The sequence below is a fragment of the Myotis daubentonii genome, chromosome 3, assembly GCF_963259705.1.
Source record: "Myotis daubentonii chromosome 3, mMyoDau2.1, whole genome shotgun sequence".
NCBI lineage: Eukaryota > Metazoa > Chordata > Mammalia > Chiroptera > Vespertilionidae > Myotis > Myotis daubentonii.
In genome coordinates, this window is record NC_081842.1 from 175,672,988 (window position 1) to 175,696,196 (window position 23,209).

General features: G+C 46.1%; 1 protein-coding gene across 3 annotated transcripts in view; it reads left to right on the plus strand.

Moving 5' to 3' along the window:
- The window catches only part of KANK4 (KN motif and ankyrin repeat domains 4), a 69,043-nt gene that overhangs the window by 12,326 nt on the left and 33,508 nt on the right, over positions 1–23,209 (plus strand). The window contains exon 1 of one of the 3 annotated variants that reach the window (XM_059689318.1): positions 19,890–20,121. The exons of 1 other annotated variant lie outside the window; for it this stretch is intronic. The gene's annotated coding sequence lies outside the window, so the exon portion shown is untranslated. Of the gene's footprint in view, positions 1–19,889; positions 20,122–23,209 lie in introns of those variants that run through there. One more of the 3 variants, XM_059689317.1, reaches the window with a different exon arrangement.

Here is a 23,209-nt window from a genome sequence, read left to right on the forward strand (position 1 = left end):
TATGCATATCTGGATAGAGACATTTTTTTAAATAAGAATAAGGTTTTACATCTGTCCTGCTGTGTTTCCCCCCTAATGCTCTACCTTGAACATACGAGGTTAGTACATCACCCGTGAAGAGAGTCTGCGGTGGAAAGCACTGCAGGATAGAAAGAGCTGCTTGTAAGTCCCCACGGGGACCCTCTGAGCCTCAGTTCTCTCCCTATAAAATGGGGGTAATAATTCCTTCCTTCAAAGGCTAGAATGCGGCTTAAATAAAATGCAGATGTGCTCCGCACAGCTTGCTGGGTATTGGATGATCAGAGCCCTTTACACCGTTGGGAAAAGCAAACCCTGCTTACATCTTCCATTCTTTGAATTCCTCATTCTCCACCCTTCACCATGTTGAAGGAGGAATGAGGGTGGACTTTAGGGCGTGGGGAGTGGATCTGAGATGAGTTATAACTTTTCACAGTGGATTTTAAAACCCTCTTTTCAGTGCCAAGTAACATTAAAATCTCAAGCAGTTCATTAATAGATGCATTCAGTTTTGTTTGGGACGTTTTCTCTGGACTCACTTTTATTTATGCAGCCGCAGAAGAACTCCTGAAGCCAGGTATGTGGCTAGGAAGCTGTGTCTGGTAGGGAGGCTGTGACCTGCGCCTGCCCATCAGCCCGGCACCCTCTTCCTGTGGGGAAAGTCAACTCCTCTTAGTGGAAGGGGGATTCATGCCTCTCTTTGTAAAGGCCCCCTCCCTGCTACCTGCTTTCCCTTTTCCATTTCTCTCCTTCCCTTTCTGGCTCTAGATTACAATAGTTCTCTTTCATTTGTATAACACATCTTTAACAAAGACCTCTTACTCCTGTTATCTCATGAAACCCCCGACCAGTCCATAGATGTTGGTGGTGTGATGTGACAAATGAAGCAGCTGAGGCCCTGAGAAGTTGCGCTATGACTCAAACTCACACAGCAAAAATTGGACAAATCTGGGTGTCCTGGCTCCGGGCCATGCTAGTCATGCTGTATCATATTGCCTCCCCTTCTCATTGTGCGCAGAAAGCTCCTGAAATGGGGGCTGCGGGAGGGGGCCCTGGTTTTGGCCAGGTGGGAAGTACTTTTTGGAGTGTGTGAGGTTGTTGGGCTTAGTATTCTGGGAGAGTCTGGTGGGAGCAGATGAAAGGAAGAGGTTTGGGGGTCACCCCAGGGTCAGTGGAAGGGCAGACGGATGGTGCAGAGCTAGGACACTGGGAGAGAGGCCAGCCTTCGTCATCTCTGGCAGCATTTGGTCTCTTTTGGATGTTTGGCCCTTTTTTGCCCCATTCAGCTAGTTAGCATAAAATGCTTTTTTGGTACCCACGGAAACACCTTTCCTAATTCAGGCCACATCTTCCTGGCCCTCCATTCCCACACCCAGCAAGTCAAAACTTATCACCTCTGTTTCACACTCTCTCAAAGAATATCTGAGAGCTATTCAGATAAATTAATTTGCTTAAATGGGCATATTGACCTAATACATTTATGTAGCCCACATTTAATATCATAGTTGCATTATAGACCAGCTCTTTCCAATAAATATATAATGGAAGTCACATATTAAGTGTTCTAATAGCACATTAAATAAAAAGGAAACAGGTAAAATTAATTTTAATGATATATTTTTACTTGACCTATAGATCCAAAATATCATTTCAACATGTAATCAATACCAAAAAAAGTAATGAGATTTTTATTATTTTTTATTTTCAAATTTCTCTTTAGTAAGAGTTTCTTTTTCTTTTCTTTTTTAAAATTCTTTATTAGTTAAGGTATTACAAATGTGTCCTCATCCCCCGCCCCCCATTAAACCCTCATCCTCCCCCCACCCCCACTCATGCTCTCATTCCCCTATTGTCCATGTCCATTGGTTTGGTTAATATGGGTGCATACAAGTCCTTTGGTTGATCTCTTCCCCTTGCCCCCTCCCTCCCCTACTTTCCCTCTGGGGATTAATAGTCTGATCGCTGTGTCTCTGTCTTTGGATCTGTCCCTGTTCATCAGTCTATGTTGTTCTCTATATTCCACAAATGAGTGAGATCATGAGGTATTTATCTTTCTCTGACTGGCTTATTTCACTTAGCATAATGCTCTCCAGTTCCATCCATGCTGTTGCAAAAGGCAAGAGTCCCTTCTTTTTTACCGCAGCGTAGTATTCCATTGTGTAGATGTACCACAGTTTTTTAATCCACTCATCTGTTGATGGGCACTTAGGCTGTTTCCAAATCTTAGCTATGGTGAATTGAGATATTTTAAACTCTTTTTTTCATACTAAATCTTTGAAATGCAGTGGCAACATTCCCCTGCGTCGTACACGTATAGTACATTTTAATTCAGACGAGCCACATTGCAAGTGCTCAATGGCCGTGTGTAGTTTGTGGCTATAGTTTTGGCCAGCGGAGTTACAAGGCTTCACTGTTAAACCAAGAAGACTTATTTGGAATGTTAGGGGGTGCTTTGGGGGACCTTTGTAATCAGGGTGTGTTTGAGTAGGGTGGCTGGTCAGCAGAGCTCAGTTACAGCCCTTCATGGCTACTTGCCCTGTCCACTTTGTGCTGGTTGGCATGGATGATGTGATGTTGGAAATATTCCCCTCACCCATTATGCCAACATCCACACTATTTGTGTTCTCCCTTGTTCCGTACAGTCTCCCCTCTTAACATCTTTTACTTTTATAAAGACCAATCCTAGGCTAAACTTTACTGTCCCATATTTCTAGTCCTGCCCTGGGACTGCTGGATTCATTTTAAATCTGTGCCCTTTGACCTTAGCTGCTACCTGGCATCCCTCATGTCTGTCTCAGTCATCTCATCCAAATCCCCTCCCCGACTGTGGCACACCTCATCTGCTGTCCTTGAGTTCCAAAAGCCCCTCACAGGCCCTGAGGGGCGTTCCTTCCTACCAGACGAAGAGTTGGAAGCCATGTGGCTGGAACTCTCTCATCTCTGCCGTGCCATTTCTCTCCAGATTTGCTCTCCCCTCCCCGGTCAAAGCCAAGCCTTAAACATCTTCCCATCCCACCTCCAGAAACACTGTCCTTCAAACTGGCCGTGGACTCTGGCTGATGCTTCTGGCCTCACATATCAGTTCTGCCTACTGCTAACGTGGGTGAGGTATTTCACCTCTCTGTGCCTAGTTTCTTCACTGCAAAATATGACTCATCAAATCACCTAGCTCCGATGGTTGTGATGAAGATGAAATTTGGTTCTGCCGCATGTTTCAGCACCAAGCCTGGAGTCAATGTTGGCTCTCATGCCACCTTCTCTTTCTTGCTTCTCAGTCCACTCCTTTTTCCTGGCTTCTTCCCACTGGCCTGCAGACACGCTCACCTTCCCCTCCCTTGAGCGGCTGCCCATTGTTCTCCTGAATTCCACTGAAGTAGCGAAGAGCAGCCCCATCTGCTGCTTCTCCCACCTTGTCCACGCCTAGCAACATTCCCCTGCGCCACTGAAGCTGAGCTTGGCCTTGCCTGTTCTCTGGGTTGCAAGCCACTCTGGCTCTTCTTTCACATCTGCTCCCCACATGTGACTTTCTCAGGAGTTTTCCTCACACTCCTCCTCTTGCTCCTCACCCCCTCACCTCAGCTGACATGGGTGACTCTAGAATCTACACCACTAACCTTCAGGTTTCTCTCTTGTCCTTGTTTTCATAACTCAGTTGGTGTCCCCACCACTCTCTAGTTACCCAGGTTTGAAATCCTGGATTTTTGCCACCTCCCTCTCCTCCCTGATCCAGTGCCTGATCGTAAGTAAGTGTTCAGGAACCAAAGGGTCCACTGACTGCCAATTTCTCTCTAGTTTATCACCTTTTCATTTCCACTGCAGGCTCCATGATAAGCATTTGATATACTTCATCCCAATTAATCTGTGCAACCCTGTAAGGAGGAAACTGTGTTTTTGTTGTTTGACACGTGTGGACACTGGGGCTGGGAGAGCTTAGAGAACTTGCTAAAGACACAACTGGTAAGGGGCAGAGTTGGGATTCAAACCCAGGCCCACCTTACTCCAAAGCCCACACTCCTCATGTTTGTGTTGTGCTGCCTGTAACAGTTCTAGAGCCAGGCTATGTTCTTCTCAGAATTGCATAAGGATTGGAAGCTGAATACCATGTATGCATAGGAACACGTTCTTCTGTGCCTAGTGTTTGTGTGTGGTTGTTTTGTTTACCCTGTTGTTATCTGGGCTTGTGGCTGGATGCCTTGATCCTTGGCGTTACCACTTGAAAGTCTTGGCTGAGCCCAGGTCCCTGCTGTGAAATGCCAGAGTCTAGAGGGAGGAATGTGAACACATTTTCAGATGGTCATGTTCCCCTTTCTCTGGGTTTCAGCCTCCCCATCTGTAAATGAGCCAGTTGGACCAGTTAAATTGCAAGAGCCTGTCTAGCTCTTGTAATCCATGAATGTGTTTTATGGTTCTGCTTACCTGGAACCCACTGTGTGCTTAGCGCATGATAGATGCTGCTGGGCCATGCAGAGAACACAGGAGCCATTGCCCTGGGCTTTAAGGAGCTGACAAAATTACCCCGGAAGACAAAGCCAATGTCCAGGAAACTGCCAACAGCATAAGACATTATGTAATTATGCCTGCAATCTCAGATTATATACATTTGTGATGGTTCAATAAAGGAGAAGAAAGGCTGCTGTTCTCTTAAAAGAATAAAAAAAAAAGACATAAAAGAAGCAGTTAGTGAAAGCATTAAGTCTGGGCAGACTTCTCGTCAGACTTGCTGCTCTCCCCCCTCTCGAAACTGCCGGGGTCCAACCCCAGCAGGTCCAGGGGTCCCCAAAGGTGTGGACGGAGTCGGCGAAGAAGGAATGACACGGAGACAGCGTTCAGTTGATCAGCAGCCTAGCCAGGATCTCCAGCCAAGTTCTGGTCTTGATCTCCAGAGAGGCTCTGCTTCAGTTCTCCAGCGAGGTTCTGTAGCCATGTTCCCTCGCTAGGTTCTCCAGCCAGGTTCTGTCCAGGCTCTCCAGTCAGGTTCAGTGTCCAGGTTCCAGTCAGGTTCTCCTGCCAATCTCTGTAGTCAGGTTCAGTCCAGGATCCCTTGCCATGTTCTCCCGCTAGGCTCTGTCTCTAGGCTCCGAGTAGGTTCTGTCTTCTTGATTCTGTTCTAAGTTCTGAGTCTTTCTGTCTTGTTACAACTGTATTTATACCAGTTGATTCAATCCTATCAATCTCTATTACAAAGGTTAGGGCGTTTCTTATCTCCATTCCAGGGAGAAAAGATTATGTAGTTTAAGCATGATTGTTCGTAGTTAAAGGGATTAATTACCCGCCTGGCACTTAGTTAAGGGGTTTTATTCCCTCCCTAACTTCAGGGGAAAATCCCTACCTGGGGATTCAACCTTTCTCGGAGAGGTGACCTTGGTTAAAACACAGCGCCAAGAAGGTGAGCAAACATATTAAGAACCGTATGCCATATATGCCAGGTCCCTTGAAACAGCAAGGATGGACCGGCTCCCGGCACGAAACCATTTATTTATTCCTTAAATATTCATGGTCATCTAATGGGCCAGGTCCTGCGGATGCACCCCCTTCATTGCAGCCAGAGTTGTATCCAAATCCCAGCCTTCATCTTGTTCCTCTGTGCTGAGAACCTTTGCTGTTTCCTATCTCTACAGAATAAAAGGAGCTGACCTCCAGCCCCCACTCTCCCCACTCGGGGCCTGGCTCACAGTCATTCCTCAAGCCCGCTGTGCCTGTTTTCAGCTCTGAGCTACAGGGTTGCCACCCCAGTCTGCCTGTCGATCTTCTATTCATCCTTCAAAGCCCAGCTCAAATACCATGACAGTGATGCTTTCATGGTCCTCCGTATTGCCTTTGCCCACCTCTGTAAAACCTATGTCCTGATTTAGATCTCTGCCTCCTATTTTGGACCTTGATTTCTTTTTAAAAATTTTTTTTTTTATTTTATTGCTATTTTACAGAGAGGAAGGGAGAGGGATAGAGAGCTAGAAACATCCATGAGAGAGAAACATCGATCAGCTGCCTCCTGCACACCCCCTACTGGGGATGTGCCTGCAACCAAGGTGCATGCCCTTGACCGGAATCGAACCTGGGACCCTTCAGTCCGCAGGCCGACGCTCTATCCACTGAGCCAAACCGGTTAGGGCTGGAGCTTGATTTCTTTAAAGCGTTTTTATTTCTGGCTTATTCATCCATAAATCCACAGACCCAGGCCCTGTGCCTGAACAATAATTTCTGATGAATGGCTGATTGAACACCATCTGTAGAGGCTAATTTTTTACCAGAAAGTCTCCCCTTGTTCCCTTCAAGCTGCTGGGATGTTTACCTTCGTGCCTCATGGCCTGTGAGGGTGACTGGATGATTGCGAGTGCCTCCTTTTGTCTCCAAATGGTGGTTGGGGGACCCAGCCACAGGAGCCTCACTTTGGCCCTGGAGGGGGGCCTTTCAGAAGCCGTGGCAGCTGAACCACACGCCGCACAGGCCTGCGGTGAAGGAGGCATTTGTGTTTGGCTTGGCAGTTGGGGGGCTTTGTGCTCCTCAGCACAAGTGGGTAAGTACGTCAGGCAGGCTCCGGGCTGCACACACCCACCAAGGGGCTGCACCCCAACGCCTCCTTCCCTGGGAAGAAAAGGAGGCATTGTGCGCACTGGCTGAGCTCCAAGGGAAATATTCCTGTTGTTCTTCTGTTTTGAACTGCTCCCTTTTTAAAGAAAAGAGGCCAGATGTGAAAATCTCTTCCCCACTTCAACACATCCTGGCCACCAATTCCAAATCAGTTGCTGCCTTCGAAATAGTAATGAATCTGTGAATCCATCGTTAGTCGTATACCTACTGTATCTTTAAGGAGCACTGCTCTGGCTCAGCAGGGTGCAAGGCGCTAGGGTGACAGTCCCGTCCCTTTTAGGCTCTGTATTCTGATCAACGGGTGTCCCAATCCCTGGGGAACCTGGCCCCGCTCCTTCTCTTGTGTCTGATGTCCCTCGGCAGCCAGCCTTTCCACCTCTAGACCATTGTCTGGCCCTGCCTGACCTCCACCTCTACAACCTGGTCCTGAACTGTACCACCTCCCACCACCTTCCCTCCACTCAGGTCTTCAAGACAGGTGTGGACAGACCATGCCTCAGTCTGGGTGACTGGAAGCTTGGGCAGGGAGACACGAATTCAACCTTAGCTCTGCCTTCCACTGACTTTGTGACTTGGAGCAAGTTACTAAACCTCTCTGGGCTTTGGTTTCTTAATCTACAAGACAGAACAGATAATAACTGACCTCACATATACAGTCATTGGGAGGAGGAATTGATAATAGTGTGCTACTTGGCACAATGCCTGTCTCACCATATGGCAATTCTCAGTAACTAATAGAACAACGAACGATTATTGAGCACTTGGTTGTTTCATTCTTCCTGGAGAAACAATGGCAACCACAGCTTCTGTTTGAGTATTTCTTACATGCCAAGTGCTGTGTTAAGTACAGGCCTGTTGCCATCTGAAAGTGCATAGTCCTATTTTACACCCTCTCATAGCGGAGGAATCTGGCTCAAGGAGGTGGAGAGACGTGGCCAAGGTCACACAGCTTGCAAGCATGGGAGCTAGGAATTGTGCCGAGGTCTGTTGGACTCCTTCCCAACCCCACAGACACCCCAATCACACGCCTGGCTCCTCGGTCCTGGGCCAGCAGCAGCAGCACCTCCCGAGAGCCCGTTGGCAATGCGCAGTCTCAGCCCCTCCCCACACCTACTGAATCCGCGTCTGCATTTTAAGGAGATCTTCAGCACATGCATATGTGTTAGTTACAGTTTAAGAAGCACCGAACCATAGTTTACAAAGTGTTTTTAAAAGTAGGCGAGAGCAGGACTTCTCAAACTTTACTGCGCATAAAAAACACCTGGGGGGCTTGTTAACACACAGATTCCTGCCCAAGAGGTTCTGATTCTGTAGCCACTGCTTGTTCCATGAGAGTCTACTGCTTTCACTTCATGGGGTCCGGAGAGTAGGTGTATTGGGTATGAGTGAGATCCAGGAAACGCCTGGTTCAAGTCTTGGCCCATGGTTTATATTTGCTGGAGCGGAGCCATTAGATGAAAGGGGGACCCAAGTTCAACCCAGATTTGCTAATTGGAGTCACTGGCAGCAGCATCCTCCTCTGCTTAGGGAGGTACATCTCCCCGTGGATCCTTGAATCCGCCTCTCCAGCCCCCCTCCCCCACCCTGCCCTCGTGAACAACAGAGAAACGAAATTAATTTGTAACCTAAAACCCTTGTATCTGGCCTGAAAATATATCTTTCTAATGGAAATTTTGACAGAGTGCTGGATCTGCAAAGAGCATTTTCTCTACAATTGATATCTGTGTAACTTGACTGTGGCTATCTGCTTAAATAGCAATTAAATGCTCAAGACTCCTTGGAACCTTCAAAGATTATTTGAAAAGTAATTGTGTTGTATCGATTAAATAATTTTAAGCTAATTAGAAAGTCGCTGCATTTCTCAGTCTAATTCTTTAAAATAAATTTATCTTATTTATAGACCTACTGCATGCTCAGGAAATGTTGTTTATATTTTCATAATCATCCGGTGTTTAATGAGCATGGCTGGTGATGGAATTTAACACTAAACCTTACTATCTGGTTCCTTTTCTTTCCATTTATTTTTCTAATTAAATCTATTGTTGAAAGTATTACATATGTCCTTCCCCGCCCCCCCCCTCCCCCCTTAATCCCTTCTAGCCCTTCTCTTTCCAGTTAAACTCTACTGGCAACTTCATAGACAACAGAAGTAGAACCTGAAAGAGAATATTGTGGTTAAGAGCTGGGTCTCTAGAGTCAGATACATTCCAATTAGAATTTCAGCCCTGCCATTGACTAGCTTTGTGCCCTAAACCTGTCATCTGTGAAAAGGCTATAATCACCTGCCTAATATGGTCATTGTGAAATTAAGTAAGGTATCATGTGTACAATATTGGACAGTGCCTGGTTGTTTATTATTATTATCACAACATAATTATTCACTATTGTTATTATGCCTCAGTTTTCTTATCTGCAGAATGGGTGTGGCGGGGAATAAAAACCGTAAACATGTGAGCATATTTGCCTGTGGAGCCTTCAAGTCATTTCCTTTTAAGAAAGTTTCTGGCATCCTTTGCTTGGCTGTTGCCCTTCCATTACTATGCAGACGGGGGTCATCAAGTCTTGAGAAAGCATCGGGCACATGAAGCCAGTATTGGGATTCTTGGTGACAAGGAGAGGATGGGCGAGTAGATGCTGGAGGTGAGGAAGGTGAGTGAGTAAAGAGTTGGGTAGATGGGATGGTGAGAAGCAGGGTGCTCTGCTACTGGAGCAGTTGTGTTGCTGGAAATAGATACTGAGAATAGCAGAGATAGGAGAGAAGAGAATTAAGACTTTTGCTTTGTGCTAAGAATGCACTTCCCCGTTGATGTTTTCTCTAGAGACTGCAGTGGAGGTTTGGATTGCCTCCAGTTTTTTCCTACCTAATGCTGTTTCTTTGAACGCAACACTGAGCTGAGGCTGGGACTCCAGGAGGCCATCTGTGCTACATTTACAGGGCAGAGTGACAGTGCTGTCCCAGCGCAGTGTGGATGGGTAAAGGACTCAGCACAGAATAAGTGCTTCGTTGATGTTGGCGACTGTTCCTGTTGTGGTGCATCGTCCTTCCCTGTAACCTGAGGCTGCAGCGAAGGTCACCAACGGAAGTATGCGTAGCTCTCTGGCTCTCTTGACCACAACAATGTCATTGCTCCACGTTTAAACTGGGGACACCAGCCACACTGTTCGTTCTGAAAGAAACCACCAGTTCGGTGTCCTCCAGGGCCACACTGCACAGCAGGGCCATCCGCATGAGGTGTGTAAAGGGAGGCACAGGGGCAGGAGTCTAGAATGTAGGATCTGACCTTGAACCTGCTGTAGGGTACGGGCAAGTCACTGAGCCTCCGTTTCCCCATTTGTAAATGGTGCCCAAGGTTCTGTTTTATCTTTCTCTGTTCCCAGCAGTAGAGAATCAGCAGGCCTCCTTGAGCACGGGCCACCTGCAAGGCCCTGGTCTGGTGCCCTCAAGATACTCAGCAGCATGAAAGAGGTGCCTTGACTTGAAAAAGCCCCCTAATCTGGCTGGAAGAAAAGTTCTGAGCTTATTTGTTTATTTACAGTTACCTAATAAAAGCCTGCCTTTGCTGTGCTTCTAGTGCCCAACCATTTTGTGACACCTTTGCGCTGCTATAGGGTGATGCAAATATGGGATGTGAGTTTCTGAAACACATTTTCTGAGTGACTTTACCCACATTAAAACAACATAAACCATAAACCAGAATTGTATGTGACCTTCCTTTGTATTGCCAGGCGGTACACTGGCAACAAACCCCATCTCCTTAGAAGGAAAGTTGAAGTTGATAGAAGTTTCTAGAGCCTTTCTTCTCTCACTGCCTCTGTCTGGTTTATCTCTGATGATGCTCCAGCCTTTTTCAGACTGTGGAGGCTGGGTGCTCATCAGCCTTGTGTGACCCATATCACAAACGCCCACTTCTCGTTAGCCTGGGCTTGCTAAAGGGCCAGGTGGGGCCATATAAAATAGTAATAAAAGGTCTTCCAACTTGAAAAATCTGGAAACACCATGGGCTTCACCTAGGTGTCAGGAGATTACCTATCAAGCTCAGTTTGGTTTAACTGACTTTCCTGAATGTGCAGACCCTGCCAAGAAAATTCTTCCACCCAACCCAAAAGGCAGATGCCGCAGCCCACACAAGCCCTAAAGTATCTGCACCTGCAACCCGTGCTCTGAAGCCAGGTGATGCCTGCGAAGGCTTCTGCTGGAGTCTGACCAGAGACAATGAAGCTGGGAGGAATGCTGCCCAAATGGGGGTGGGGGCAGGAGCATCCCACTGCGGAGGGTGTGTCTGTGCCTTCCCTTGAGATGCTTTCACCGAGGTGACCCGGGAGGGAGGAGGTGATGCTGAATTCCTGGGTTTACTCTCCAAGTTGTGGTTCCCAAACTATTTAGACTATGGCCCATTTCTGCCAAGCAAAAGACCTTGTGGCCCACCAAGCCTACTCATTCCCACTTTCCAGTGGGAAAAAAAATATGGTAATAACAAAGGGTGAAAAGGGAAGAGAAAAATAGCCAAAACAATCAACAGAAACTCTGAAAAGTAATCCTACAAGTAATATAAATTAATAGAATAGAAGCAGTTAAAAACTCTCATGCTTCATTGTAGCAGGTAAGGGTCATAGTTGCAAACTACAGGATCAATTCTAGAAGAGGAATTAATTCAAGGATGTCAAGTCATTCCACCACCCTCCCTAGCATCACTTGACCGTAGCCCTTCCTTTTTCAGTGTGCTTTCTTTCCATTTGAGGTCTGGCCTGGGTACCTCTGCCTGCTGAGCTCAGGTCCATGATTGAGTCCTAGCTGTAAAGAAGGCTGGTGCTGTAAATTCTCGATTCAACCCTGGAGAGGTGGGACTCCTAAGAAAGGAAATCAACCAAGTATAGGAAGGGTGCTCACAAGGTGCTGGGTAGCCAAAAAAAAATCATAACAGCCCTAACCAGTTTGGCTCAGTGGATAGAGCATCGGCCTGAGGACTGAAAGGTCCCAGGTTCAATTCCGGCCAAAGGCATATACCTTGGTTGCGGACACATCCCTAATAGGAGGTGTTGCAGGAGGCAGCTGATTGATGTTTCTCTCTCATCAATGCTTCTAACTATCCCTCTCCCTTCCTCTCTGTAAAAAAATCAATAGAATATATATATTAAAAAAAATCATAACAAATGTCTTCTGCAGTAATAACAATTCACCCTTCCTGAGAACTGCGGGAATTCCAGCTCTTGGCCTGCATGCATACATAGGAGTTTTGCAGTGTTGTTTAATGATGGATGGAGGTCACATGTCTTTGTAGAACAGAGAATTAATGATCTCAGTAAACTCTTATAATGAGCTAACTTTTGTCTGTGAAAGACAAGGTTTATTAATTATCAAAAACTTATTTAGTATGTTCCTAGTTCCTTTTATAAAAAGGAAATTTCATGTATGGGATTTATTTTGGGGATGATGAAAATGTCTTGAAATCATATACTATAGTCTTAGACATAACTGCAAAACAAGCAGAACAATTAAAATTACGTAAGGCCTTAAAAATATCCACAGTGTGTATTATTTCAATATCATTCATTTACAAGTTAGACTACACACCATTAATTTATTTTTTCTTTTTCTTTCATTTTTTAAATTCAGGAATGATTCATTCAAGGAAAGGCAACTTAGTTTTTGTTTGTTTTATTTTTTACTACATTGGTTAATATAAAAGTTATGAATTAAATGTTTTCTGATCTCCTACATCAGGAGTGAATCCATGAAATTCTTAGATAATAATCCAAACCAATAGGTCCTATTGTTAAAAATAGCCAGAGTGAAAAGGGACTAAAGCCAGTCTGTGGTCTTGAAGAGCATCCAATGGACTTTCAGGTTTTCTTATAATGAAGAGTACTGCAAAATTTAAAACAACGTTGCATACAAAAGTCATTCTTGAAGCTCTAAATACCTTTTAAATAACTAAAATAAAAATTTTAAGTAGTTGCCTCACAGTACCAAACTTATAAATCAAAACTAGATGTTTTTTTTCAACAAATGGTGCTGGATAAACTGACTGTTCATGTGCAAAAGAATGAAGCTGGAGCTTTATCTCTTTTTTTTTAAAATATATTTTATTGATTTTTTTACAGAGAGGAAGGGAGAGGGATAGAGAGTTAGAAACATCGATGAGAGAGAAACATCGACCAGCTGCCTCCTGCACACTCCCCACTGGGGATGTGCCCGCAACCAAGGTACATGCCCTTGACCGGAATCGAACCCGGGACCCTTCAGTCCACAGGCCGACGCTCTATCCACTGAGCCAAACCGGTTTCGGCTGGAGCTTTATCTTAAACCATATAAAAATATGACCTCAAGAGAGCAAGATATTGAAAACCTATTTGAAGAAATAATGACAGAAGACTTACCCTACCTGGTGAAAGAAATAGACTTACAAGTCCAGGAAGCGCAGAGAACCCCCAAACAAAAGGAATCCACCGGAAAAGCAAAATGAAAAAAGAATCTGAAAATACGAAGATAGTGTAAGGAGCCTCTGGGACAACTTCAAGCGTACCAACATCAGAATTATAGGGGTGCCAGAAGATGAGAGAGAGCAAGATATTGAAAACCTATTTGAAGAAATAATGACAGAAGACTTCCCCTACCTGGTGAAAGAAATAGACTTACAGGTCCAGGAAGCGCAGAGAACCCCAAACAAAAAGAATCCAAAGAGGGCCACACCAAGACACATCATAATTAAAATGCCAAGAGCAAAAGACAAAGAGAGAATCTTAAAAGCAGCAAGAGAAAGAAACTCAGTTACCTACAAGGGAATACCCATATGACTGTCAGCTGATTTCTCAACAGAAACTTTGCAGGCCAGAAGGGAGTGGCAAGAAATATTCAAAGTGATGAATGCCAAGAACCTACAACCAAGATTACTTTACCCAGCAAACCTATCATTCATAATTGAAGGTCAGATAAAGAGCTTCACAGATAAGGAAATGCTCAAGGAGTTCATCACCACCAAACTAGTATTATATGAAATGCTGAAAGGTATCCTTTAAGAAGAGGAAGAGGAAGAAAAAGGTAAAGATACAAATTATGAACAACAAATATGCATCTATCAATTGAATCTAAGAATCAAGTGAATAAATAATCATGTACAGAATGAACTGGTGATTATAATAGAATCAGGGGCATAGAAAGGGAGTAGACTGACTATTCTTTGGGGGGAAAGGGGTGAGGGGGATGCAGGAAGAGACTGGACAAAAATTGTGCACCTATGGATGAGGACAGTGGGTGGGGAGTGAGGGCGGAGGGTGGGGTGGGAACTGGGAGGAGGGGAGTTATGGGGGGGAAAAAGAAGAACAAATGTAATAATCTGAACAATAAAGATTTAATTAAAAAAAAAAACACAAACATACCAATTCAAAAATGGGCAAAAGACTTGAATAGATATTTCTCCACAGAAGATATACAAATGGCCAATAAGCATATGAAAAGTTGCTCAACAATCATTAGTTATTAGGCAAATGCAAATCAAAACCTCAATGAAATAACACTTTACTCCAACTACATTTACCACAATGGCTATACTAATTTTTTAATAGAAAAAAAAATATTTGTTAAGATATGAGGAAATTGGAACACTCATGTGTTGCTGGTGGGGATGTAAAATGAGGTAGCTGCTTTGGAAAAGAAATGGTGTTTCCTCAAAAAGTTAAACATAAAATAACCATATTACCCAGCCATTTCACTCCTTGGTGTATATCCAGATTAAATGAAAGCAGGAACTTGAACAGATTTTTGTACACCAATGTTCATAGCATTATTCACAGTAGCCAAAAAGATGGAAGAAAACCACGTGTCAACTGATAGATGAATGGATAAACAAAATGTGCTACATACATATCTATATATATAAAAGCCTAAGCGACTGTTCGACCGTTCACTATGATGCACACTGACCACCAGGGGGCAGACGCTCAATACACAGGCATGGAAACATGAAACAGACTGATGAATCTCAGGGGGAAGAGAGATGGGGGAGGCTGGGAAGAAATTAACCAAAGATCTTATATGCATACTAGAGGCCCAGTGCATGGATTTGTACATAGGTAGGGTCCCTTGGCCTGGCCTGCAGGGATTGGGCCAAAACCAGCAGTCTGACATTCCCCAAGGGGTCCCAGATTGCAAGAGTTATTGTTTAATGGGTTACAGAATTTTGTTGGAGATGATGAAAAAGTTTTGTATATATACAGTATAGTGGTAATAATTGTGAATATATTTAATGCCATTGAATTTTACATTACAAGTGGTTAAAATGATAACTTTTATGTTATGTATATTTTACCACAATTTAAAAAATTAGGTTGTGGAAATGTTTACACAACTCTGACTGGACAACAACTATTAAATCGTACAATTTATATGGGTAAATTGTATGCATGTAGAATACATCTAAATAAATGTGTTTTAAAAATATTCTTTCCTGCTTTGATAGTCTCTATGATACATACATTAATTTATTTACTTATTCATTTATTCAACGCATTTTTGTTGATTCTACTATGTAAACTGTTAGGAATAGGATGATAAATAAAACAAACCTGATCCTGGCCCTTTCCTTACTTAAAACACTGTGGGTTTAAAAACTTAATCATACCCAAGATTTATTGGGTATTTATTAATACTGAGCATTGACACAAGCATTTTACATACCTTGTCTCATAGGGTCCTTAAACCATGGACTGAGCTGGGTTCTTCTTTACTAAGGGAATTTGCTCAAGGTCACATAGCCAGAATTTGAACCTGGTCTCTCTCACCTCAATGCTCATGCTCTTAACCATTCACTTAAGGCAGCTGAGTTCCAGCCACCCAGAACTGGGACATCCTTGAAGACTTGCCCAGTCAGGCTGGCTGATCTGGTGTTATTGAAGGGAGAGTTAAAATGAGATGGAATGATCTCCAGGAGATAGTGGATTTGGAAAATAAGGCCTGAGACAGTAAAATCTTGTATAGCCATTCACATTAATCAGTATAAAGCAAGTATAACCTTATTTTAAAATGGTTATGTGATAGAATTTTAAGTACAAAACTGAATTCATATATGAATACATTATATTATATTAATAGTGCATATATTTACTATTGATTAACATAGACCCTTTGTTCTAAGTGACATGCATATATTATCACCTTATTTAATCCTCCTGACAGATCCATGATGTATAGGGTGCATTACTATACCTAGTTTACAAATGAAGCAGCTGAAGCACAGAGAGAAAGTATTCATCCAAGGTTACACAGTCAGGGGCAGAGCTGGGATTCCTTGACTTGGAGCCCACACTCTTTACCACCATAGAACTTGCTTTTGTCAATCATGTTAAAATATGCAAAATAGGTAGACATGAATCTAGCATCAAGGTAGTAGGAGTATAGTGATTTCTCACCTTTTTTCCCCCCCAGATAATTTTTTATTTTTAAGACTACCTCAATCATAATAATGATTTGTTTTAGACCAAGGAAACCTGCTGTGCAGCTTCCAGAACTTCTACGAAGGGTATGTGCTGTTCTCGTCACACTCTTATCAACACTGAAGATCTTCCTTTTTGTTTTGTTTTATTAATTCTTGCCAAAGGATATTTTTCCATTGATTTTTAGAGAGAGTGGAAGAGAGAGGGAAATATAGAGAGAAACACTGATGTGAGAGAAACATATTGATTGGTTGCCTCCTGCGCCAGCCCCTGACCAAAGCCTTGGCCAGGGAGGAGCCTGCAACCAAGGTACGTGCTGTTGACCGGAATCAAACCCAGGACCCTTTTGTCTGCAGGCCAGTGCTCTATCCACTGAGCCAAACCAGCTAGGGCTGAAGATCTTTCTTTAATAAAAAAAAAATTGCTTTAACTTGTAAGAGAGTCTGTGTTGTACCATGGCTAAGAGCAGCTCATTAACTGAATGCGAATCTTAGCTCCAATGGTCTCAGTACCTGGGTAGCTGCTCACGCCTCAGCTCTGTCCTTGGATAATTAAAATAACAAAACTGCTTCACAGGATTATTGTGGGAATTCAATTGGATGGTGTTTGAAATGAACCTGGAGTGCCTGGCACAGTGTAGGGTAAATAAAGAACAGGGCATTTCGATGGTTAGGGGGTAGCCTGGATTATTAATTCATGGGGTTAAACACTTTTCAGATATTGACCATTGGTGTTGCTTCTTTTTTGAATGCCTGCTCACACCCCTTCCTCATTTGTGTATTGGCCTCTTGATTTTAGTGAGTTTGAGTCAAGGACTAAGAGCCTCTGGAAGCAGAGTGAAGGGAGGGATGAGGAGTGGAGGTCTCTTTCCCTGTGGCCCTGAAGCCTTTATTTTTGTCCAAGGAGCGTTTTTCACGGGGTGAGTGCAGACTCCTCTCTTCCTGGGCTATCACTGACAATCTGCTTCCTCCCTGAGAAATCTTCATCTTCAGAATAGCTGATTCTCCTCCCGGGACTGCTACTCCCACAGGTCCCACATGCCTGATTTCTTTCTTCATCCGTTCAAGTTGCGTTCTGCCCCAATGGCCATGGCTGTAACTGGGCTCTCTGAGACTCTATTTCAGCAGCACCTGCACCTAACAGAGGCGCTCCTCCTCAGCCCCCCGCCCCCCATGAACACAGAGACCATAAACAGCTGTTCCCCAGCAAAGGGCAAAGGCCCGAAGGACTGCTTAGATTGAGGGCACATTCTTAAAATAGTTCCATCTCCTTTTCCCTCTTGCCTAGCGCCCATCTTGCCTGACGGGGAGACTTGGACAGTCCACCTTTTCCCCAGCATGGCACAGAGGGGGCAGACGTTGGAGGTTTTTAACTTGCAAAAGGAATCAAACCTCCACTCAGGCAAAGGATTCCTGCCAGAAAATTTCTTGTGGATACATGTGTTTGGTCCAGGGATTCTCTGGGTGGTTTGGTGGTAATATGAAGTTGGCTACTGGTCTTATGACATATGTCTGAGTGAGGCAGAGGGGTGGGGTTATATATGGTGGTATCCCAGACATGGCAAGGGCCAGAGGCCATGGAGGGGGTTCCCCCAAAGAAGCACAGATGCCCCTAGAGAAATTTGTTGGGGTTTCCTATAAAGACTGTCTCTCCAGCCTGGCTGGGCATGGCTCAGTGGTTGAGCATCAACTTATGAACCAGGAAGTCACAGTTCGATTCCCAGTCAGGGCACATGTCCAGGTTGCCTGCTCAATCCCCAGTGCAGGGTTGGGGATGGGACTTGGGGTGGGGGGTTGGATAGGAGGCAGCTGATCAATGATTCTCTCTCATCATTGAAGTTTCTATCTCTCTCCCTCTCCCTTCTCTGAAATCAATAAAAATATACTAAAACAAAAAAGATTGTCCCTCCATGTGAGCTCACTTTTGCTTGGACAACACCAGCATAAAGGTTACGTCCTGGTAGTTGTGTGTCACCTGCATTCACCTGCATCCCAGTTCAGGCTGTCTGGCTTAGAGGAGAGGGTATTCGTTGGGAGACAGAAAATCTGGGTTTGAGTTGAGGCTTTGTCATTTTTTAGCTTCGTAACCTAGGAAGCAAACTTCGTTTCCTCATCTGGAAAACGGAGGAAAACATTCCCTGTTCTGGTCACCTCCTTGCCTGACCGGACAATTAGAAAGGCAGGAGACTCTCTCCTCCTCGTTGAGATGTGGGCGGTCAGCACAGTATCTGTCTGTCTCAGCATCTCTGCGAGACCTGCAGAACTAAAAGTGTTACTTGTCTCCAGAAAAAGGTCTGGAGACACTGGGGTGTGTGTGTGTGTGTGTGTGTGTGTGTGTGTGTGTGTGTGTGTGTGTGTTTCCTGTGAGTCTTCTGTCCTACCATCTGAGCCAAGCTGATCAGTGGCACAGTTGGGGGGGCTGGTATTTGCTTCCCTCATGCTACTATCTCTTTTAATCTGATGAGAGGCCTGGAGCCTGATGGAAAAGCAGCGGTGCTCGGTGGCACTTAAGGCACCTGTGTTTAGAGACATCGGTTCTGTGGATCAGTTCAGTTTCATGTGCTTTGTGGAGCATCTAGTCTGACACTTGTCAGGGAGACAGACACAGCGGCAGCAACGAGGGTGATGCCTGCTGCAGAAAAGGGCAGGCAGGAGCAGGGGAACCGGGGGAGGGATTGAGCAGAGCTTGGAGAGCAGGTGGGAACTGGCCAGTGTGCCCACAGAATGTTGGGTCTTGCAAGAAGGAGGCAGCTCTGGAAGTAAGCCTCTCACCTGTTTGTCTTGGATGAAGAAGAGTTTATTCTGGGAGAGGAAAAGAGAATGCTTATCTCCGTCACGTAGTACACCAGAGATAAGCGTGAGTGGCCGAAAAGTCATGGGGGCTGATAAAATGGAGAGTTGTTTTTCACTGGCTTCCTGGCAAAATGTCAGAGGCATTCTCTGGCCAGTTTGGTGGGGTTATCACTGACAAAATCTATCAGAGAGGCTTTGCTCTTTCAGTATATTTTGTCACAGAACCTCAGAGTTTAAAGTATATTTATGATTTTTTAAAAACCCTGATGGTTTGCCCTGGCTGGTTTGGCTCAATGGATAGAGCATTGGCCTGGGGACTGAAGGGTAATGGGTTCGATTCCGACCAAGGGCACATGCATGCAGGAGGCAGCAGATCAATGATTCTCTCTCATCATTGATGTTTCTATCTCTCTCTCCCCTCCTCTCTGAAATCAATAAAAACATATTTTTAAAAAAATCCTGATGGTTTGGTCCATGTACTCAGTTAACATAGAAAAACATGTTCAGCATTTGAGAAAACGGGACGTTGGTGTTCCATAGCCTTGTCCATCACGTCACCCGTGCCCTTCGGTAAGTCTCTCAACCTCTCTCTTGAGTGAGAGGCTCCAGAATCTTTCAAGGAAGAGGAGCAGTGTGATCCAGGGTAGTGGGAACCACAGAGAGTCCTACCCCAGGCACCTTCTTTTTCATCCAGATTCCGTCAGGGAAGTCACTGAGACTGTCTGTCTGTCCTTTTCTTCCTCACCTGTACAATGGGGTGCTCACCCTTCCTGGCTGCATGCAGGCGGCATTTCAGGGTGACACGCAGCCCCTGGCATCAGGTTCAGCGTGGGTTAGACAGGCATCTGCCCCGGCCTTTGAAAGCACATCTCATAGGCGGCGTCTGTGAAGGTCAGAGCTGCTTCGACATGTCTTACTAGCCGGGCTTTATTTCCTGGGACAGCCTCCTTTGGCTGGAGCCCCATAAGGTCAAGGGGACAAGGTCTCTATACTCCGGAGCCTGCCCACGGGAGCCCAGACCATCTCCCGGCCCCCTTTTGACTGCCCCAACCCCCCTGCCTCTCCTTGGGGTCCAGAGGTGGTGCCTCTGCGCGGTGCTCCTCACCCGCCTCTGCTCCCGAGCTGCGGCGGCGGCGGCGGCGGGCTGGCGGGACTCTCCGCGCCGCGCCTGCCTGGGGCACGGAGACCTTCCTCCTCCGCAGCTGCCTTCTCCCTGCTCCTGCGCCCGCCTCTCCGGGGTCCCTGGTGCGCGCTGCAGTTCGAATCCGTGCTTGGAGCTGGATCCTTACAGTAGGTACTTCCTTGCCTTTTTTCTTTTTTCTTTTCTGCCAGAATTGGGTGCGTTTCAGCGCTCGGGCAGCCGAAGCCGGAGCTGCCAGGGGAGCTCACTGATCACTGTTTCTGTCCCCTGCGCTGAATGATCAGGGCAGCGAGCGGCCTGGGGGTTCCTCAGAAGCTTCGCAGGGTGGGGGGACCCCAGGAGGCCGGTGGGAGAGGAAGTTTCTGCAGCAGAGCGAGCCGGGAAGAAGGAGATGCAGGGAGGGCTTCCACTCCTAAGGCAGCCGCGTCCTCATTAGCAGCAATTTTGCTAATGAGCCACCTCAGCTGCAGGGCGGAAGGAGGAAAGGCAGCCTTAATGATCACCTCCCAGGCCAGCGCCTCGCTCTGGGGGTCGGGGAAGAGGCGTGTGTGGTTTCGGGGTCTTTCCATGTGTCCCTCCGAAGTGGCAGCAGCTGGGAACTAACTTTCCCACGGAAGGACCTGCGCGTCCCCCCGCCCCCCCCTTTCGGTGAGACCCAGGTCTCAGCTCCTCGAGCCTTGAATTCCTTCCTGACCCCGCTCCCCTCTTCCCGGAGGCGAAAAAAAGTCGGGCTTTGCTTTTCGAGCAAGGTCGCAGATCACCTGACCAAACCCTGGAACAGCTGGGCAGCCGATGCCACTGTGCTCAACTCCCCAGCCACCGGCCAGGTCCGCAGCCCAACCTGGCTGTCTGGGAGGAGCCCCTGCCTCCTGCTCCGGGCTGTGGCCGTGGCGGGGGGCGGATGCCAGGGGACAGCCACTACAGAAGGTGATGTGGCCACTGCTTTGCTGGTGACAGTTTTCTCTTCTTCACGAAGCTCCAGATTCCGCTGCTGCAATGCAGGGAAGAATGACAGACGCTGGCCGAAAAATGTGGGGAGGGAGCTAATGAGATGGTGTTCGTGTGTCATTCAGTGCGCTCGAGTTCTCTCTTTGTTTCCTGGGGCGGTAGGAAGTGAGGCGGCGGGAGAACTCAGTTGGCAGAACCTTTTCCAGGAGCGCACGGGGCTGTCCGGGATGCAGCCCTCTCGCACTGTGGTCAGATGCCGCCTGCTGTCCCTTAGCACAAGGGACATTTACCCTTCGTGGCGCCGGGCCTGGGAGTGGGGGAATGGGGAGCGCTCCTCATTTTGGCAGGACTGGTGCGAGGTCTGGGAGGAATCTTCTTTGGGAAAGGGTGCTTTGTCTTTGCAAGTGATCCTGTGTGCGTGGATCAGCAGGGTCGCTGTTTGGAGCGATACCTTGCTAAATATTTGACTTTGTCAGGTTGACTTCTCCAAGAATTCTCGTGGCAGCAAGGCTGTGCTTTGAGCCAACGTTTCTTTTCAAGGAAATCCAAGGTGCTGTTTATTTTGGCATGCAGCCTGTTCTGGGATGAAATACAGCATTTTTATTATTGCAGAACGAAGAGAGGCTTGAAGAGAACAAAAGCACAGAGCTAGGTTTCAGTTTCTGAGCTAAGTAAAGGAAGGCTTCTTTGAATTTGGGCTTGAAATTAGAAATGACATTGAAATGGCATCATAAAAAATACATGTGGAGAGGGAGAGCGGGGGAGTCTGTACTGCAGTGGGGCCGACTGGGGGCAATCCATGCTCCCCGGAGTGTACCCTGCTGGAGCTGTTTCTAACGTGGCCTGGTGATGACACCTTGGGCCATCTGCCAGTGACTGCCTTGGTGGCTTTGGCATGGGCAGCCTCAGTCCCCACCTCTTCACTGCCCGTTGGCTTTGAGAGGTCATGTGGAGTGAGGGCGGGCGTCACACAAACTCTCCTGCCCCTCATTAACTGGGTAACTTGGCATGGGCCACATAGTCTCTTTGTGCCTTTGTTTCCTCATTTGTAACTTGGGGATGATACCCTGGCCTAAGGGTCTGCCACCCGTTAGAATACGGGAATTGGGATGGCACAGGGAGAGGGTACAGAAATGAGTCCTTCAGGAATTCTGACCTTCGCTAGCTTAGGGATTAGTAGGGGAGAAGAGCTAGAGAGAGATAAAGCTGTGTGTACTCAAAACATCTAGAACACTGAGCTAATGAGAGAGGTTGGGGCCTAATTGGGCATCCTTGATCCTGGGATAGGCCCATAAGCAAATGAAAAGTTACATAGCAACACCAGGTATTACAAGGTTCTGAACACTGGGGATACAACTTAATAGAACAAGGAATAAATTGCTTGAGGTCAAATTTTTAAATGTTTGAGAAGGTTGCAAAATTTCATTTCAAAGAAGAATTTTGTCCAGCAAAGCAATTTTCATATTCTGTTGTAAAGCAAACAAAGCCATATGGGTTGATGGGGCAATTATTCCTCAATTCCACTCACCTAACCACATCAAACACCCCACTCATTCAAAGAAACTCCCCTTAGCTAAATTCCAAGCTGTCCACCATAAGGATCATGGACCAGAGTGGAGAAGCCTGGGGTGGGTGGGGCTGGAAGTGGCATGATGTGGGCATGACAGTCCCCTCTTTTCCTTCCCGTGTTTAGAGCCCTTTAGAGTGAAGCTTGCTGAGCCCTCTTCTTCAGAGAGTTGGATGTCAGCTTCATTTCATTTCTGTAGCCTTGGAATGATTAATTTTACTAAAATTTAAGTCAGAGAACTATTAGAGTTCTCAAATATTACAGGGTGTGTGTGTGTGTGTGTTTTAGTGAAACTTGATCTAATGTGTGCTGCATAATCATTTGAAACCTTTGATCTGATACATGAAGGGCTGAACCCAACTCTAGCCAAAGACAGGGAGTGTGCTTGAATTCTCGGAGGTGGTAGTGAGTTTGTGCAGCCACAGGTCCATCTGCACCCAGGTGGCCCCCTCTTGCTCAGGTGGAGCCTTGTTGCTTGGTGCACAGCCTTGGAGAATCAGGTCATGCCGTTGGCCAGGTGGCCTCCCAAGAGAGCAGTTACTTGTCCGTGCCCAGAAGGTGTTTCATGTTCACCTGTGGGAGAAGAAGAGAAGCATGGAAGTCAGGAACATTTCCCCTCACACAGAGAGCTAGAACCAGTCACAGCACCAGGCTGGCTTATAGGGGTGGACAAATGTCTGCAAATCACTCCTGTTCCCAGCACAGGTTTGGAGTCAGTTAGACTTG